The following is a 14,169-nucleotide window of genomic DNA, read 5'->3' as shown; positions in this document are numbered from 1 at the left end:
ATGAATTATTGGAACTTCTGGAAGGTTTATTGCTGTGTCTTATGCTTTCAGAAGGCTAATGCCAAAGGAAGAATCAGCAAAATTGCCCTTTTGTGTGTAACTTAAGGTTAATAACTGGTGGAAGAACTGTTGATCATTAAGTGAGCTTCATCATTTTACAAATGAAGAAATAATCTCCTTTTAAATTAGTATATTCCTTTAATAACTAAGTAATTGTTGTATTTCTGTCCATCAATTGTAGAAGTTTGTTCCCTGTTAGACTGGTCCCACTAAAACATGACTGTTGTGCCTGTGTCCCCCGATGGTCCCACATAGCTTTTACTGCAGTATGTTATTCACGTATCCATGTTACTGGAAACTTGAAGGAGTCCAACATAGTGCTTGGCATGCAGTAGGTGCTCAAATGTATCTAATGAGTGGATGAAGTGCGGCCTTGTGAAGAACAAAATATACTTGTACGCATGTACACACATACAACCAGCAGATACACATGAAATTCTTAATACAAGGCATACACACAGGGCATGTGGAAGGAACTAAATATATAGAGCTCCTCCCCTACCCTTGGGAAGCTTACAAGTTCATTGGGATAAAGATGCATATTTGTGGGGAAAAAAAGTGCCTTAGATGATATGTATAACAAACATTTGCTATAGTTCAGAGGCCAAAAGACCCTCCTTCAATAAGGCGAATCAGGGACTTCTTCACAGAGGAAATACCGGCCCAACCTTTAAAGAATGGGAAAGATTCGTGGCCAAAGGCATCATGTCCGATAGGTTCCACCTAGGTCTCCATCTGTCGTGTACCAGGGTTCAAGACTGATTGCATAGCCTCACCCAGCATGGGTCAAAGAGTAGATTTTACTGGGGAGGGGGAGAACTTACTAAGGCTAAGTCAGCAAGGGAAATGAAGGCATGCTGTTGTTGTTAGTTGCTGTCAAGTAGATTCCAACTCATGGTGACCCTATGTGTGCAAAGTAGAACTCTTCCTTAGGATTTTCAAGCCTGTTTCCTTTCTGAAGCAGATTGCCAGGCCTTACTTCCGAGATGCTCTGGGTGGGTTCAGGTCACCAACCTTGTGGCTAGTAGTTGAGCACTTAACTATTTATACCACACAGGGAATCCTATTCTTGCTCATTGCACGGAGAAGCAGAGTGGAGTTTGGGCTCTGCTGAGCCTGCAGTGTGGGTTTGTGTCCTGTTTTTTCTGCCTTGCCTTTGGGCAAGAAGGGGAAAGCAGCCTTGCCAGTGAGGCATACATAGGCTGCTTAGGACCAAGAAATTCAGTTTGGGGCCCAGCTGCTTACAGAAGGTGATTGAGAATGTCGGCCCCCTGGTATCTAGACACCCTGAGACTTACTTACAGAAGCTGTGGTTTCCCCATCCCTTCTGAGGGGTGAAGTCACCAGTACTGGGGAAAACTGGGTCGGGGTGCAGTCCGTTCTTCTTCGAGAAAGATTTGCACCTGCACTAGCCAGCTTTCCGGGCACCACTGAGTGAGCTCTGGGGGTCACCATCAGATAACCCTGCTTATTGCACTGCAGTGGTAGAGTTTGGACTGTAGAATTAGAGACCTCAGTTCAAATCCTGGCTTCCTCACTCCCTGGCTGTTTGTGTGACCTTAGGCCCTTATTTGCTCTTAGTCTCAGTATTCTGAAATGTAAAAGCAGGATAATAGTGCTTCCTTCTTCATAGGGCTATAAAAAAAAAAAAAAATTTAGTGAGGATTAAATGAAATAGGCATTCATCAGGTGGTATAAATGTGGCAGGAAAAGGTAGGATAATGGTCTTCCAAGAGAAAGAGGAGTGAGGCTATTGGCAGCGGGCATGTTTAGAGGACACTAGGTGGGCTAGTCTTTTCTGAGAAGTGGCTCATTTTGGGAGAAAAAGACCAGATTTATGGAGGGCCCTTAATGCGAGACTAGAGAGGTATCCTCCAGGCAGCTTGGAGCCATTGGAGATTTTCTTGTCAAACCAGGATGTAGAGTGGTATTTTAGGAAAAGTATCGTGGTCGTGGGCATTTCAGGTGGATTAAAGGGTAAAGAAACTGAAAGCATCCAGACTATTTAGACGGAAGTAATTTATTTTCCAGAAAGCTGTGGATATGAGTTGTTTGAACTTTGACTTCCATTTAGCCGTTCATTCCTTTAGTTACAGTCTTCATTGCATTAGGCTTTCAAGCCTTGTTCCATCTGCTGCTATTCATTGTGTGCACAGTTTGAGGCTTTGCACTGCAAAAACAAAGCTAAAAAAGTAATAAAAATTATTTTTTTTAATAAAGCATAGTGACAAATAAAACAGTATATGGTGAAATCTGTGAGCGCCGAACTTGAGGGAACTGTCTTGTTTTCCCAGGTCTTGCAAGTTTTCCACCTTTGACAGGGTGCAGTCTTACTATCTTTTACTGCTTGTTTTAGTGGAAAGAATACTTTCCTTCTCTGACAAGTTTCCACCTTACACAGGTTCAAGCTTTCTCAGGTCTACTGTAAAATACTGCAAAAATCTTATTTTTCTTTGAAGTAGATTTTGATGGTTTCTCACTAAATTGAATTGGAAGAAACTTAGAACATGCTTCACCTTTTCAAGAAGTATAATTATTTTTATTTTAGTAAGCCAGAGTTTTAGACAAGTTTGCAATGTCTTATTTATCATTCTAGTATTGTGCTTGATAGAAGTTAGCCAGTCCTCAATAAGTAAGGATGAATGAATAAATGAATGAATGAATGAATTGATGGCTTGCACAGGAGTTCAGAATTATTATTGGCCCTTATTCCACTGGATCGCGGTTGATTGCATGTGATTGTCTAGTGTGTCTGTCCCCCAAAATCACCACCACTGGGCCGTGGGCCTCTGGAGGCAAGGACTGTGTCTCTGTTCTCACTGTATTCCCAGTTCTTTGCTCAGTGCCCAGGATAAGCCCTCATGATTTTTAGCACAAGTGAATCTACCTCTGAAATAGGTTGGTAAGTATAGGAGTTTGAGAGATGGGCCTTAGTTTCCCAATCTGTACAAATGCGTAGAGCACCTGTTTTGCTGGTAAATAATAGGCTAAAATATAATACAAGATAATACAGAGTTAGAATAATTTTACATTATGCAACCGAAGGGTGCTCTTCTTCCATGGGTGTTGCCTCTGAGTCATTAGCGATGAGATTGGAAGGCAGAGCCGCCAGTCAGAAGACAAGCACTTTGCACGAAGTAACCATGATGGCCAAAATGGTAGGTCTTGCTCTGGAAATACGTTACATTCTTATTCATGGTAAAGAAAAGACATTGTTATTTGTTGAGGTCTCCCAAGTTCTAAAACTAGAAATTTCTGACTGTGTGGTAGACTGTGCACCCCTACCACAGTTACTTTCTATTAAAATATCAGAAACAAAGAGCTTTTAAGAGAACTGAAAATAGTACTTGGCTTAACTTATTGACATATACTTACGGCAGCCCAGCTGTACTGTTGACTGAACAATAGTATTTCCATGGTATTCCATAGTATTTCTATTCCAGCAAGGGGGTAGATAACTTGAGACTGTGGCTTGACTGCCGTCCTAAATATGCCCCCTGCTTGGCCCATAATTTTGACAAAAACAACAGATTTTTAGTCAAGGGTAAAATTTATGTGATAATTTTAAGAAGATATTCTCTTGGGCATTAAATGTTGTTGTTGTTATGTACCTTCAAGTCAGTTCCGACTCATGGAGACCCTATAGGGCAGATTAGAACTGCCCCATAGGGTTTCCAAGGAGCAGCTGGTGGATTCAAACTGCTGACCTTATGGTTAGCAGCCAAGCTCTTAACCACTGCGCCACCAGGGCTCCTAGCATTAAGTAGGAAACTTCAGTTTTCTTCAAGTAAATATGTATCTAACGGTGGTATTTGATGTTAAAATCGCAGTTTTGCTCTATTCCTTTTGCTTCTGGTGGACTTGCTCTTGCATTTACTGCTTGTATCCAATTAAGGGGAAATGGAGAACTTGAATTTCAGAGAACTCATTCTTCCTGTCACTTAATTAATGGACCGGCCTTGGCTTTGGGCGAAGATGGGAAAACATGGAACTTCATTTCCATTTTTTCATTATGATTAAGAAAAACGTCCTTATTTTGCACGTTTATCAGCAGTGACATCACCTTGCAGTTTACTGTTTTCCATACTCTTAGGAGCTTGTTATAAAGAAAAATACTTTGAAACATCATCAAGCTTACTTTTTGAGTATTACCTGTGTGGGGTTCATACATTACCCTTAGGGAAGAGAACCAGGAATCAAAGCTGATAATTGGAACCATTAATAAGACAGAGAATCTCTTTTAATAGGGAGGCAGTGTGGTATGGCAGAGAACGCTGTGTTTGAAAGTAAAGAGGTCTCATTCCTATTCCTAACATTGTTACTATGTTAAAACAAAACATAATAAAATCTGTTGTCATCAAATTGATTCTGACTCATATCAACCCTATAGGACAGAGTAGAACTGCCCCATAGGGTTTCCAAGGAGCGGCTGGCTGGTGGATTTGAATTGTCGACCTTTTGATTAGCAGCTAAGCTCTTAACCACTGTGCCACCGGAACTCTTCTAACTATGTTAGAGGTCAGATTTTACCACTCTTAGATTAAGGTCGTTGTAAGGTTTAGAGAAAGACAGATGCAGGTATAATATGATACTTGGTGTAAGATGGAGTAAGTTTTTTAACCTCTGTACTTCATCAAAAGACTTACTAAGAGGTCCTTTTCATGACCTCTTAGTAAGCCAGGTTTCTCTATTCCATGCAACCCTGGGACAGGTTTACATGGTAAGAAGGGGTTTGTTGGGAGACAGTTCTCCTTGAGTCTCTTGTGTCTCTGCATGTCTTGTGAACAGAGGCACTGACACCCTTTTGTTGTGGGCCACCTAGTCAAGGAACAGCCTGGTAAGAGAAACTGTGTCTCTCTTTGGAGTAGAGGACAGGTTTCTTTGCTGTCCGGTATCATAAAAATAACTCCTCCCTCCAGAACAAAGTTGGGTATGTTTGTTTGCAGCCCATTATGAAAGACTGGGGTTTCCTAACCTCAGTATTTCTCTCTTGTAATGCAACCTACTGTGTGTACATGTGTCACTTGACCCTCATTGTTTGGCTTTTTGGAAATGGGGCTTAAGGAACCAGTGCAAGAAATTGATGATACTCTGCCTACTGCTATTTCTGAGAACTGTATACTGTCCTTTGTCTCTGACCTTGGGATATCTTTTCATCTGCCGGCATCCATGAAACTGTGGAAGTCTAACTTGTTAGTTTGCAAGCAGGGTAAAATCTTAGATGCTTCGTAGTTCCTGGCAGAGCTGAGTTTGAATATACAGCTTTTAAAGTAAGGGAGATCAGATGAAGATCCGTAACAGCAGCTGCGTGCCTGTTCTGGCACGAAAAGGGGAGGTCAGAACTTGAGAGATGCAGCGTTACTTTCTGATTTCTTGCTAAACAGGCCTTACTCCTTATCCCAATAAGGACTTGGAAAGTTTAAAACCATTCTGTCATAATAAGGAAAAGTTGGAAACCTATCAATAATGCATTTTGATTTGGAGAGTTTAAGACTCAAAACTTCAGAGAAACTAGTTTCTTCGGCAACACATATTCAGCTACTTGACTAGGGTTCATTAAGTTCTTGTTGCCTTTAATTTTACCTAGGGCTCAGTGGAAAATCAGAGGCTCTTTCAATGGAGAAAGATAGTTAAATTCTTTCTGCAATAGAATAACAACTCAAGACTCTGAAGACTGAGGAATGTTAAGGATGAAATACATCATTTCCAAAGTGAGAAACTGTTAAATTCTGCTTTGGGCAATTACATGTTTCTATCAGTAGCCAATTTGGTAACATTTTTGAAACTTTAGTTCTTTGATAACCGTTAAGCACTTCAACTGGAATTCTAGGTCTTTTAAAGGTCATCCTGAAAGGGAAAATAATCCATTAATTTTTACTGGAGTGTTCATTTAAGTGTCTTCTGTGAAAATCAATGTAAAATTTCCCTGCCTTTTAGAATACAAAGTGGTATATAATATCACTCTTCCAAACCGCCCTAAATTGTTGCATTTTTAAACAAGCAGCCTTTGAGTTATGCTCTTACTGCATAAATTCAGCTTCTTAGATTGGATTATTGCCATGTGGATGCAGTAGCAGGAAAAAGAAATTTCTGTCAGCCAGAATTCCACTTCTGTATTCATTATGTAAACTGCTCTTAACCTTTTCCTAGCTCAGTGATCCTCTCGCAGCTTTGATTTTATTCGTATCCCTCAGAGAATAAAAAGTTCTTTCTTTATGAGTATTACTTATAAAGCAAATATTATGCCTCCATTTGCATTAATAATCTTAAATTATTTACCTGTTTTGGAATTCATGCCGTTACTGATTTACCAGGTGAAATCTGTCATATGAGTGAATCTATTTGTGCTACTCATCTGTGGCTCATTAAGGTTGCTGGTTTGGGGTTCTTTGCAAAAATGAAAGCTCTATAAAGGGCAGAAAGGGGGCAGGGAGAGGTCAGGTGGTCCATGTCAAAGCCAGCTGTGCAGCAGCTGCCGCCACTTGGCCTGTGGCGGTTTCTGCTAAACCTGGAGCAGTTGCATTCAGCCTTCCACGTCCTCTGTGGGTTCCTTCATTATATCCTGGGTGGGGTTGGTTAGGGCGGAGATAGAACACCGAGTAGCTGTTGGACTTAATGGGGAATGTTATGGGTTGAATCGTGTCCCCCCAGAGTAGATGCTGTAAATCCTCATCCTTGTACCTCTGGAAGAAATCCCATTTGGGAGTAAAGTTCTCTTTGTTGTGTTAATGAGGCCGTATCAGTGTAGGGTATGTTGTAATCCTTTCTGAGTGGTACAAGAAGCAGCACAGACAGAGGCGAGAAAACAAATGGGGGGAGATAGATGCCACGTGAAGATCTCCAAGGAACCAAGGGATGCTAGAAGAGACGAGTCTTCTCCAGAGCCCACAGAGAGCAAGCCTTCTCTGAGAGCCAGTGCCCTGAATTCAGACTTCTAGCCTCTTAAGCGGTGAGAAAATAATTTCTGTTTAAACTTTAAAGGCACCGACTTGTGGTACTTCTGTTACAGCAGCACTAGAAAACTAAGACAGGGAGTAATACCTTGGGCTACTGAAGAAGGATAGGTTTTTTTCCATAATGACCTATCCAAAATTAACAGTGAAGTGCTGATTTATATAACCCAGATCACCTTACATGTAATTCCTGGTCATCAGATCTAAATTCTGTGAGAGCAGAAGATCCCACTATCAAGGTTGATGGGATTTGGCAGTGGCAGGTTTGTCCCTGGGCTGGGTGCTTTGGTCTGGGGTCTTAGGCACCATGGTCAAGCCGGTTCTTCCAGGCCGACATTTTAGAAGTCTTACAGCCTTTCTTGTTGAATAGTTTGAGGCATAGAGATCTACTAGATCTGTTGAGAATCCTTCACTTACTTTTTCAGTTACTCCAAACTCAACTGGAAGATATCTCCATCAAACTAGACTTTGGTGGAAGTAAAGGACAAACATTTTAACTCATTACTGAAAGACAGGTCAATGATGCAGACTGCAAAGCAGAACCTCTTACATCTCAATTCTTGTAGAGCCCAGTGACATTTGCCTCTGCCGCTGTGCGTCTCCGTACATTCATTTATTTACTCACTCATTCAACAACTATTTATTGAGTACCTACTGTGTACATGGCATTGTTCTCGGCTCTGAAGGGTACATCAGTGAACAAAACTAACACAATTCCATCTTTTTTGAGCTTACACTCTGGGTTAAAGTGTTTGCCTGCTAACCAAAAGGTCAACAGTTTGAACCCATCAGCTGCTCCACAGTCAACTTGTATAAAGATTTGCAACCTTGGAAACCCTATGAGACAGTTCCACCTGTCCTGTAGGCTGGCTCACTATGAGTGGGAATCTACTCGACAGCAATGGGTTATCTTGATTATATTATTCTATGAATAAATCATGTAATAGGACAATTGGTGATAAGTACTGCAAAGATATAGTGGGGAACAAGGCTGTTAAGAAAGAGGTCTCTATCAAAGCGATATTTGAGCAATGGCCAAAGAAAGTGAGGAAGTGATTCATGCAGATATTTGGGACAGAGGGAATAGCAAGTGCCCTGCAGATGCAGTGCTTAGGTGCTTGGATGCTAACTGAAAACTTGGCTGTTCAAACTCACCTGGTGGCTCTTGGGGGAGGGGGGAGGCCTGGAGACCTGCTCCTGTAAAGATTACAGCTTAGGAAATCCTATAGGGTGTTTGCTTTGGCAGCACATATACTAAAATTGGAAGGATACAGAGTAGATTAGCATGGCCCCTGCACAAGGATGACATACGTATTCGTGAAGTGTTCCATGTTTTTATTCAGGTAGCTAACGCATTCGTGAGGAAATGCCCACGATCGGTAGCCATTAGAGAAATACAAATCAAAACTACAATGAGATTTTATCTCACTCAAACAAGGTTGGCATTAATCCAAAAAACACAAAACAATAATGTCAGAGAGGCTGTGGAGAGATTGGAACACTTCTACACTGCTGGTCAGAATGTAAAATGGTACAACCACTTTGGAAATCGATTTGGCGCTTCCTTAAAAAGCTAGAAAATAGAACTACCATACGATCCAGGAATCCCACTTCTTGGAATATATCCTAGAGAAATAAGAGCCTTTACACGAACAGATACATGCACACCCATGTTCATTGCAGCACTGTTTACAATAGCAAAAAGCGGGAAGCAACCAAGGTGCCCAACAACAGATGAATGGATAAATAAATTATGGTATATTCACACAATGAATCGCGTTGATAAAGAACAGTGATGAATCTGTGAAACATTTCATAACATGGAGGAATCTGGAAGGCATTATGCTGAGTGAAATTAGCCAGTTGCAAAAGGACAAATATCGTATAAGACCACTATGAGAAGAACTCAAGAAATAGTTTAAACAGAGAAGACAATATTCTTTGATGGTTATAGGGGGTGGGAGAAGAGGTATTCACTAATTAGACAGTAGATAAGAACTACTTTAGGTGACGGGAAAGACAACACACAATACAGGCGAGGTCAGCACAACTGGACTAAATGAAAAGCAAAGAAGTTCCCTGAATAAACTGAATGCTTCGAAGGCCAGCATAGCAGGGGTGGGGGTTTGGGGACCATGGTTTCAGGGGACATCTAAGTCAATTGGCATAATAAAATCTATTAAGAAAACGTTCTGCATCCCACCTTGGAGAGAGGCGTCTGGGGTCTTAATTGCTAGCAAGCGGCCATCTAAGATGCATCAATTTGTGTCAACCCACCTGGATCAAAGGAGAATGAAGAACACCAAGGACACAAGGTAATTACGAGCCCAAGAGATAGAAAGGGCCACATAAACCAGAGACTACATCAGCCTGAGACCAGAAGAGCTAGATGGTGCCTGGCTACAACCGATGACTGCCCTGACAGGGAACACAACAGAGAACCCCTGAGGGAGCAGGAGAGCAGTGGGATGCAGACCCCAAATTCTCTTAAGACCAGAGTTAATGGTCTGACTGAGACTAGAAGGACCCTGGTGGTCATGGCCCCCAGACCTTCTGTTGGCCCAGGACAGGAACCATTCCCAAAGCCAACTCTTCAGACAGGGATTGGACTGGACAATGGATTGGGGAAGGGTTGCTGGTGAGGAGTGAGCTTCTTGGATCAGGTGGACACTTGAGACTATGTTGGCATCTCCTGCCTGGAGGGGAGATGAGAGGGTAGAGGGGGTTAGAAGCTGGCAAAATGGACAAGAAAAGAGAGAGTGGAGGGAGAGAGCGGGTTGTCTCATGAGGGGGAGAGTAATAGGGAGTATTTAGCAATAAATTTTTGTGTGAGAGACTGACATGATTTGTAAACTTTCACTTAAAGCACAATAAAAATTAAAAAAAAATCCTGTAGGGCAGTTCTCCTCTGTCACATGGGGTTGCTATGAGTTGAAAATCGACTTAATGGCATACAACAACAATAGCAGTCTATTGAAGCGTAGCAAAGAGAGTTTGACGAACTCCGTTCAAAAGCTGCCTGGCACGCAGCAGACCCTCTTAGATTTGTTGAGTCAGTGAGCATCAGGCCACCCTTCTCTACACTGACCTCTGTTGAGTCATTATGCACAAACTCCCTGTTCAGCAGTCTATAATGGCTCCCCACTGCCTACAAATCAAGGCCCAACTCCCTAACCAGGAAATTATTTTTTGATGTGGCTGTGAGCCTGTTCACTGGCCTCCAGTAGTTGCTGCAATTTTGTATTTCTGAGTTTTCTCATGCTGTGCAAATTCCTTCATGTTTGCAGTGCTGTTCTGTTCATTCTTTACCTACTGAAATCTTGGCAGTCTATGAAGGGCCAATTTGAATGCCTCTTCCTCCATGATTACTTCTCCAATTCCCTCCACCCCCCAGTCTCTCTCTAGCCCATCCTTAAGTCCATGTCCCTGGCATGCATCCCACTCAAGTCTGGTTCCTGTTGTCTACTTTAATTCACACATGACATTTTGGAGTTCTCATGAACAGGAACATGGCTGTAGTGGAGTGACTGTAAGCACGGGTGATGGGATCAAACAGACCTGTTTTTAAATACCAGCTCTGCCATTTACTAGTTTGTGACTTTGCCAAGTAACTGAAACTCTTAGAGGCTCTATTTCTTTGCCTATAAATTAAGACAAATAAGGTTTTGTGACATAGTCATTTTTTATTCAGGGCCCTCATGGCGAAGTGGTTAAGCGTTCGGCTGCTAATCAGAAGGTTGGCTGTTCAAATCTACCAGCTGCTTCTTGGAAACCCTGTGAGGCAGTTCTGTTCTGTCCTATAGGGTTGCTATTTATTCATTTATTGTATTTGCTGTGTCATGTGGTTATCGTTGTTAGGTGCTATTGAGTCGATTTCAACTCAAGTGACCCCATGTGACAGAGCAGAACTGCCTCATAGGATTTTCTAGGCTGCAGTCTTTGTGGGTACAGATCACCAGGTCTTTCTCCCACAGAGTGGCTGGGTGGGTTCAAACTCCCAACCTTTCACTTAGTGGCCGAACATTTGACCATTGCTCCATGTTAAAGTGTAATCTTTTCAATGTAAATAATTTAACAAACAAGTTTGTGCAAGAAAAGTCATTAACACTAGAGATTGTTGTGGTTTTTATTCGTGTTCTTTTATTGCTTATAGTGCGTATCACTTTCCTTTGCATGTACTTGTTTTTTAAATTATTTACATTGAAAAACTACAAATTCACTTTTATGCCTTAGGGTAATTACAGTTGAATGTCACTTTTTTTCCCTTTTATATTCCTTGGCAAAGCTCTTTTCAAACATTGCCACCTGACAGTTTGTTAATTTGATAACAGCACATAAATATCCGATTCTTCCTTTGCTCCCCAAATCACATTTCTTGTTGATCGACAGTCACTGAGTGAGAAGAAGCTGCAGCTAAAGTCGATACTTAGAACTGTTTCACTGGACCTTAAAACGTTACGTTAAAAATTTATGGTAGTGCATCAGGTGGGGAAAAGGGAAGTTACAAGGGAGCTAAACCTCCACTTAATGGCTTTGTGAACCTTTGGCAGCAGGACAAACAGCTGCTTTTTCCTGAAAGTGACTCTTTGTTTGGGAGTTGTTTTGAAAGGATCATTTCTGAGACAGTATGTACTGGGGAAATTTTTCTTGGGACTTCCCATTGATATTGTCACATAGTGTTCACTGAACTCAGATTTTTGTTTCAGAACTGTAGATAACATTGAGAGTTATAGGCGGCCTTAAACCTTTTTGGCCATTTGAATCAACCAAAGAGTACCTAAGGCCCTTGTCAGGTTCGAGTTGGACTTTTCTGTCCTTCCTTTGGAAAATGGTTATATTCACTGGCAACTTGCCTTGGTATTCAGTGTAAACTTTCCTTACTTCATTGCCTTCTAGCTCTCTGTAACTTAAACTGTATTCACCTATAACATGACGCACACTTGTTCTGGTCTATAAACTCCTTTTGGACTCTTCACTCACTTATTAGCTAGCTAATAAGAGTGGAAATGACTTCTTTGCACAGGTCATTATGCTAAGCACTTTACCTACATTATTCCATTTAATCCTACTATCAATATTGTGAATATATTTTATTACTTTTATATACGAGAAGCCAAGGTTCAGAACAGTGAAACAATCTGTCCAGATCAGGCACCTTTATGATAAATCTGGAATTTGAGCTGTGGTCTGTCTGGTGCTAGAGGCCACGCCTTTGACACCAAGTCTTGCTGCCTCCCCAGCATTAACTCCACCTGGGTGAAAGCCAAGCCATGTCACATGATACCTAAAACATGTCACATTACACCTAAACAGAGTCAGGTACAATGTGATCAGAGATGAGACATTTTGAAATTTAGCAGTAAAGATTATAAGGTTAGTACCAAGCATAGTTTTATTTTTAGAGTGAATTGAGTTTTAAGTGGGCTTTGATTTCAAGTAGACATTTTCATTTTATACCTTGCCTCTTCTTCTGTATATGTTGTATACATATGTGTATGAGATTTTGTGTGTGTGTGTGTGTGTATCTAGCAAGTGGCTTTAATTCAGGGTCTACTGAGTTACCTCCATTACACCAGCAGGCTAAAATCTATGTCTCACTTCTCTTCTTCGCCCTGGGCTCAACATATGAAATAAATAGATAAATGCCCAGAATCCATTGTAGAGCCATGAATCACCAGTTGTTCTCAAGGGCTTTTTATTCCTCCCTGCCTTGTAAGCAATAAAACTCAAAAAAACCAACCCATTCCTGTCAACTCAGTTCCGACTTGTAGTGACCCTATCTTATTCTCATATCTACTCGACAGCAGTGCGTTTTTAGTTTTGGAGAAACCCTATAGGACAGAGTAGAACTGCCCCATAGGGTTTCCAAGGCTGTAATCTTTATGGAAGCAGACTGCTACATCTTTCTCCCATGGAGTGGCTGCTGGGTTCAAGCCACCGGCCTTTTGGCTAGTAGCTGAGCGCTTAACTACTCTGCCACCAGGGCTCCCTGTTAGCAATAAAAAAAAAAAAAAAATTAGCAATAGCAGTACAAAAATGACATTTACGTACTCAGAGTTGAGAAGGACCTTTAAGGTCTTCTTAGTCTGTCCCCCCTCCATCACAGGACCTTGTCTGTAGTATCTATTGTGATTTTTGTTCATCCCCATATTTAAGCCTTTTATAATGCAAAACTCTACATGTTTTAAGGAAGCCCCATTCATCTTTCAATAAAAGTGCCCACTAGAAAGCATTCCTTGAGTACAACACACTCTCTTTGCAGCCTTACCTGTGATGGTTCCAGTTTTATCTTTTGTGGAAATAGTCTGATCCCTCTTCCACAAAAAGTCCTTCAGCTTCTGAGATAATGTTGGTTATGTACAAATTTTCCCCTTAGAAACAGTTTCAAAAAAGGATAAAAAGCACAAATGCAAAAACTTCAATTGTAAACTACAACTTGAGGGAGGCTGGAAGAAGACAAGTGGCTGCCAGCTGACTTGGTTTCTCTCTCTGGGAAATACAGGTAGTCCCTCGTCCACCTTTAAGTCAGAATTGTAGGTAAGTTGTAACAAGTGCATACGGGTCTTAGTTAGCCTTACTTTGAGTTGGAATCGACTCCACGGCAGTGGGTTTTTTTTTAGTACAAGAAGGAAACCCTGGTGGTGTAGTGGTTAAGAGCTACAGCTGCTAACCAAAAGGTTGACAGTTCGAATCTGCCAGGTGCTTCTTGGAAACTCTACGGAGCAGTTCTACTCTGTCCTGTAGAGTCGCTATGAGTCGGAATTGACTTGACAACAGGTTTGGTTTTGTTTTTAGTACAAGAAAAGCCTAGAAGCCATTTCAATGATTTAAAAACTGTACATGCCACAAGGGAAAGTCAGATTTGAAGATGATTTTGTTGCAAGTAGGGGGTTGGCTCAGTTGTTTCAGCGTGGGGGAAGTTTACATAGGGCAAGTAGGAGTTGTCTGTAAGTCAGATGTTTGTAACCCAGGGACTTGCTGTATATATTTATGCTAATTTTTAAAAATCTTATATTTTGAGAAGACAGTAATTATGGTAGTGTATTGTGTAATTTGTCCTATAGGGTCAAACTACACAAGTTTATGTAATTATTAAAGCACCACTATTTGCTTGTTTGTGAGTGATAGTAAATTTGGACTCGTTTGGGGCCAATAT

The 14,169-nt window shown here is 41.3% G+C and overlaps 1 protein-coding gene and 1 non-coding gene across 7 annotated transcripts in view; both read left to right on the top strand.

The window, feature by feature from the left end:
* The window catches only part of EXOC4 (exocyst complex component 4), an 831,013-nt gene that overhangs the window by 458,024 nt on the left and 358,820 nt on the right, over nt 1-14,169 (top strand). The gene's annotated exons all lie outside the window — the stretch shown is intronic.
* LOC111748078 (U6 spliceosomal RNA) lies at nt 8,244-8,350 on the top strand. The gene has a single exon (XR_002784049.2). It is a non-coding gene; the product is annotated as a U6 spliceosomal RNA (small nuclear RNA).

This window comes from Loxodonta africana, chromosome 8 (genome assembly GCF_030014295.1).
Source record: "Loxodonta africana isolate mLoxAfr1 chromosome 8, mLoxAfr1.hap2, whole genome shotgun sequence".
NCBI lineage: Eukaryota > Metazoa > Chordata > Mammalia > Proboscidea > Elephantidae > Loxodonta > Loxodonta africana.
The sequence above is the reverse complement of the archived record's forward strand: the minus strand, read 5'-3'. Positions and strand labels throughout refer to the sequence as shown.